Below are 6,480 nucleotides of genomic sequence, written 5' to 3'. Positions count from 1 at the left end.
TTATCCCTTCTACTTGCTCTTTTTCTTGTTCACCACAATCCTACGCTGCATCAAACTCCCTCCTCAAATACACATAATTAAACACACTCTTCCCCATCCACAACACTTTAACACGATTTGGAGAGGAGAAATTAAACCGACAATAAAAGAAATTTCAGAGGTAGGTCGGTGGAGAATTAGGGAAACATTTTGGATGATATGCCACTTTTGCTTTCTATTTTAACTTGTCAAAGAAATACAAAAAGGTATATATATATATCACTTTTTCAATACCTGTGACGCCTATGATTTTTCATTTTTTCTGAATGGTACATAAACACAACACAAAAAAGGCACAAGAAAAAAACAAAAAGAATGAAATCATAATAATTTTTATTTTTATTTTTTTAACCTCAGCTTTAACGGCGATGAAATTGGATGAAATCTCCGACCCTGAAAGCCTCGGTCTTCACCTTCCTCAACTAAAGACTCACAGCGTAACTCTGTTTAGAGGAGCCCAAAGGTTTTTGCTTTTGAAACGCTTGCTTTTGGCTTTCTTAACGGCTAAGGCGAATCTTTTTATTTTCTTCAAAAAAAATCACACGTGTCTCAAACTAGAAGGGATTCTCATTATCTCCTCACACTTTAATTTGCATCAATACCTTCCAAAATTATTAAAATTTGTCAAAGAATAATAAAAATAAAAATAATTTAAAATTCTAATTTTTTTTTTTAAAAAAGGCAGGATCATATTTCTGTTTTTCTTTTATACCCTTTTTTACAGAATTTATAAGGCTATTTTCATCTTACTAAAAAAATTATGGTCATTTTTATCATTATATTAGCCTAGGAGTACAATAACATTTTTTGATAATTTCAAAGACATTGACGCAAATTAAAGTTTAAAGAGACATTGACAATAAGAGATAGATTGAGAGGTAGGCGGACTAGCTCTTGCCACTTTTTTTTTTTTTTTGCTTATTTGTGGATGAATGCGCTTCAAGATAATTGCCCGTGTGAATTAAATTTACTTCTATCACTTTTATAAATTTGATGGGATTTGGCTTAAATGCAATAAAAATTTATAACAAATTTGTGTGGAACCTACGTGAATTCACAAATCAAATGATATATTTATTAAATTTGTAAAAAGAGATAATTGAAAGATAATGGAGAGAATGATGTATAACATATAATCTTAAACAATAGAAAACTTAATATCTTGGATAAACATAAATAAAATGATAAAAAGGAAATGAACTAGTAGTTAGGTATAAAGCAACTATGTTATTTGATCAGGTAAAAAAAGACAATATTATATTTATCCAATTTAAACATAATACTAATTTGAGGAGAAATCCTCAACAACGGATATAACATCAATTTTGCATTCAATGAACAAAGCATCACCAACTAAGTAGCCCTTTGATATGTCCCTGAAATCTCCCAGTGTCAAAAATTTGTTGCGACCATAACCGATGTTGGTACCACAAAACCAATACTCAACTGTAAGGTAAGAGTTGGTCATATTATTAGATTTTCTTCTATTCGTTTTTCTTGTAAATTTTTAGGAGAGAATTGTCTTCTGTCCCGGTCGAAAACAAATGAAAGTTTAGAGCCTATAAATTTTTGTGAAGTCAAAGAGAACAAACCTGTATTTTCAAGATGATTGCTATTGATTTGGTCCCTTATATGCAGCTTATATTTTGCGTACACTTTTCTGTTATGAGGAAGACTTTTTGAACCATCTAGAATGAGATAGAGAGACAAGCATGTGCCTGATCCTATTCCACTTCCCTTCGGATAGAGATTCAACTTCCTATATCCAACATATAAACCTAAAGGTTGTGAACTATTCAAAACTGATATAAAAGAGCTAGAAAAACGCCAACCATACCATCTTCGCCCTTTAACAATGAAATGCTCAGACTAGTAATCCTCATCTTTCAAGTCAGTACACTTGTCAATCTTCTAAGTGAAAAATTTTTGACGTGGCACTATAGACACGTCAAAAATTTTAGTTTTTTGACACCCCCCGTTTTAACCGGTGAAGAACATCAAGGCCCACGTCAAAAACTCCTAGTTAAAAACTCCCAGCATTTTTGACGTGCACGTTGAGGTTCATTTACCATCGACAAACTCTCCCCTTTACAAGTAGCTTTAATAACAAAAACTTCTACCCCAAAGACACGTGTCATCCACAAGATAACCATTTGAAAGATCATTGAGAGTATCATGAGAAAGCAACTGGGCGAATCCCCATTCAGTCTTCAAATTATGAAAGCGTCTTACTCTCCCATTTGTATTTGAGACGTTGTGAGGTTTACAAGCAATTGTAAACTCACATATCAAATCCCAACATAAATATATTAGCAAGGTATATCCAGATGGACAAATTGCAAGCTGACCTTTAAACTTAAGCTCAAGTCTAATATTAATATTCATGGAGTAAAAAAGCATACTATTGATTAGAAAAAAAGAATAGAAAAGAAAGAAAGAGTACTATATTATAAAAACTAAGTTTGGGCGAAGGTACCTTGAATACTTAGGTACTTGTCTCGGATTTGATCAAACACAAAGAATCTTATGTTCACATTAACCTCCCACCCAAGTGAAAGATCATCGGTACTTACTATTCCCAAGTATAGAGAGATGTGACCGTTCCCATTGCTATTCTTTTTCCCATTTGGGTAAAGTACCAATTTCCTACACATGGAAATAAAAATGCAGATATTTTTTTTTTTTTATCATAAAAAAGGAAAAAGAAAAAAAAAAAAAAAACAGCTGAAAGGAGATGGGTAGTCCTCAATATGCACCATTGGTAGCTGCCAAGTTCAAACTGGCCGGAGTCACATTTTTCATCTTCCATCTCTAACAGTAATGAGAAATTCTTGATTTGAAATATATAATGAGCGGGTGGGAGATCTTTAGTTGATCGTACGATTTCTAAGATAAAAATAAAGAAGAAGACATTACATTGTGATACTTTTTTGTTAATAGTTATCTGAAATTTCCAAACCTAATACTAATTAGGGGAAAGTCCATATAACCCCCTCAAACTACCACCCAATTGACAATGTCCCCCCCAAACTTTCAATTGTGACAATGTCCCCCTTAAACTACCAAAAATTGTCAATATTCCCCCCAATGACGAAACTACCCTTAATAAAATAAAAACAAATTAAAAATAATAAAACTTCTAGAAAAAACCTAAAACTAATTAAAAAAAAAAAATCCAAAGGGTAGAAAATTAAAATTTTTTTTTTAAAAAAATACTTTTTATAAGAAAAAATTAATAAATTTCGATTTTTTTTGTTATAAAAATTTTGTTTTTTATTTTGTTTTTTATAAATTTTTTAAAAATAAAAATTTCCTTTTTTTAAAAAAAAAAACTATCTTCGTTTTTTTTTTAAAAAAAAATATTCTTATAAAAAAATTAAAAATTTTCATTTAAAAACTGTTTAAAAAAAAAATTGTTCTTTTGAAATTAAAATTTTTTGTTTTTTAAAAAAATTTTAATTTTTTTCATTTATAAGGGTATTTTTGTCTTATTAAGAAATATATAAGGGCATTTTGATCTTTTTGTTAGTCTCGAGGGGAACATTGACAATGTTTTGGTAGTTGAAGGGGGACATATATTGTCACAATTGAAAGTTTGGGGGGGACATTGTCAATTGAGTGGTAGTTTGAGGGGGTTATGTAGACTTTACCCTACTAATTAATAAACTACTTTGGATACTTTTTGACAATTGATACTAAATCAGAGAGAGCATAATTAAGAGATAGAAAGAGATTTACCAGTTTAATTTCATCATTGTGAGCAGAGTGAGGATGGCAAGTTTTATCTTCCATGTCTTTCTTTTGAACTCTGGATTCTCCTGATGGATGGGCCTATATATGTATTGTAAGGGAGACCTGCTGCTGCTTCTGATGCTTTAAGGAAGCTCAAAAGCCTCACAGCATTCTTCTCTTTATTGGAGCCAAAAGTAGAGTTTGATTGATACCTATTTGCTTTTGAAGTGCGTTCGGTTTTGTCCTAAAGAAAAATAAGCTTAACGGCTAAGGTAAACCCGTTTTTTTTTTTTTTTTTTGGCTTTTGTGTGCGTTTGTGAATGAGTGGGCTTGATGGTAATTGCCCATGATAATTTCTTTTACTTTTTGTAAATTTGTTGAACTAGAAAATTCTTGAGGATTACTATTGCAGTTTAATTTTAAATTGAGAAGCTGATTAATATATATGACTGTTTTAAAAGTTTGACAAAATTAAAATTTACCTTTTTAAAATTGTGCCTTCTGAAAAAAAAAAAAATCATTTTACATTCGATTTAAAAATTCACATTTTCTATGTTTCTAAATCACAGTTTTTTAAAAATGCATTTCTAAACAACTCATTTTTTGCGATTTAATTTAAATTTTTTTTTTTTTACGAAATCTCAATAATAAACACTCTTATTTGAAGTGATTGATTTTTCTTTTGATTTTTTAGTAGAGCAATACCATTGTAAATGAATGGGTAAGAAAAATTCTATTTCCTTTTTCTTTATTGTGTTTGTGAATGAGTGGACTCGATGGTAATTGCCCATGTGTGGTTGGTAAACAAGGATCGGTTTTTTAACAAGGTACATAATGTATCGTCAAATTTTCAATATGATTCCACAAGATCTAGTTTCGTTTAAGTAACGGATTCTAGCTAATTAAAAGGATCTTTTGATCAATCCAGAGATCATTCGATTCCATTAGTAATGAGGATTCGGAATATCATGTATTGATCAATCAATGAGAGATTCAATAACTAAAAGAAAGATCGATTCTTTGAGATCCTTTCTTCAAACAGAACGAACAGAGATAGAATCAGACCGATTTCCTAAATGCCTTTTTGGATATTCCTCAATGTCCCGGGTATTTATGGAACTTGAGAAGCCGAAGAATTTCTTGAGAATCCTACAAGATCCATTCGTTCTTTTTTCTCTGACAGATGGTCAGAACGAAATAGCCTAATCCTTTTTTGGTAAGACCCGCATAGAAATTTGCTAATGACGTGAGTAAAGCTAAAGCAACGGTAGTATTTATATTATTTGTATGTGCGGCTAATTCCCCATGAGGTAACTATATGATTTTCCAAGGTAAAAGAGCACCTGACCAATTCGAAACAAAAATAAATAGAAACAAAGTTTCAATAAAGGAAACCCATGGGCCATATTCTTCTCCAATCTGAGTTTTGCTCATGTCACGAATAAATTCAAGGACATATTCGAAGAAATTCTGAATGTCAGTAGGAATCGTTTGTGGATTACGAACAACTATAATGGCTGAACCTAATAAGATAGCAATTACAACCCAAGAAGTAATAAGTACTTAGGCATGGACTTGAAAACCTCCTATTAATTTGCCAATAGAAATGTTGGCCAACTTCCAAACCAGATATATCGTACAACCCTTTTAGTAGTGTGTTGATAGAACATAATAGAACATTCATATTGCCCTCTAAAGGAAATAGAACTTTAAAAAGAATTATTTTGATTCAATCATCTATTTTTCGACTTGCCTACTTGAATTATATATTTTGTATATTAACTAATCACATAATACCCCTATTTCTTGTATCTCTTTTGTGCAATTAAGGAATGGTAACCGATTTTATAAATCTATAGAGTTCCCCAAATAATTTATTTATCTTATATCTTATTATTAATCATGTATTTCATATAGCTAGAACGACCCTCACAAATTGCAAATACTAATTTGTTAAGAATTGATCAAATTGAAGCTATAGCGTCATCATTTGCTGGAATCGAAATATCTGCGAGATCGGGGTCACAATTTGTATCGATTAAACAAATCGTTGAATTCCCAAAATGATACATTCCCGAAGAGCCGTATATTCTTCTTGCTAATCAACAATTATTACAATATCGGGTAATCCTGTCATATATTTAATCCCGCCCATATATGTTTGCAAGTGAGATAATTGTCTCTTCAACATATTAGAAAAATGAATAGTTATTATTAGGATGAAAAAATATGAAATAGAATAGCTAATCTTATTTCTTAGGTTGTTGATAACATATTACTTCAAAATATATATAATCAAGTAGTAATTAATTTTTTTAAAAAAAATAAAATGCAAATTTTTTTGGTTCAAATAACTTCCCATTAGGCCCAAAACCCTAAGCACACTTCCTATTGCCTTTTAGGTTTTGAATTTCTTAACACTAGGCTTAAACTCCCAAGAGGAAACCCAAATTTAGGCCCGAAATTCTATGCAATATATGTCTAAAGAAACTTAATTCTTTTTACTCTTTAGATTAAATCTATATTAAGTTCAAGTAAAGCTCATGTTTAACTTTAAATCGAGTATATAAAAATTATTTTATTTAGAAACAAAATCCTTCTTAGTCGAAAATTTTGTGCATAGATATTTCTATGAAAACAATATTTTCTTGTTAAATTAAATCTAAGTTAATTTTGCATGTATCATTTCATCAAAAATTCAAATCTAAT

The sequence above is a fragment of the Corylus avellana genome, chromosome ca8 (genome assembly GCF_901000735.1).
Source record: "Corylus avellana chromosome ca8, CavTom2PMs-1.0".
In the NCBI taxonomy this organism is placed as follows: Eukaryota; Viridiplantae; Streptophyta; class Magnoliopsida; order Fagales; family Betulaceae; genus Corylus; species Corylus avellana.
The sequence above is the reverse complement of the archived record's forward strand: the minus strand, read 5'-3'. Positions refer to the sequence as shown.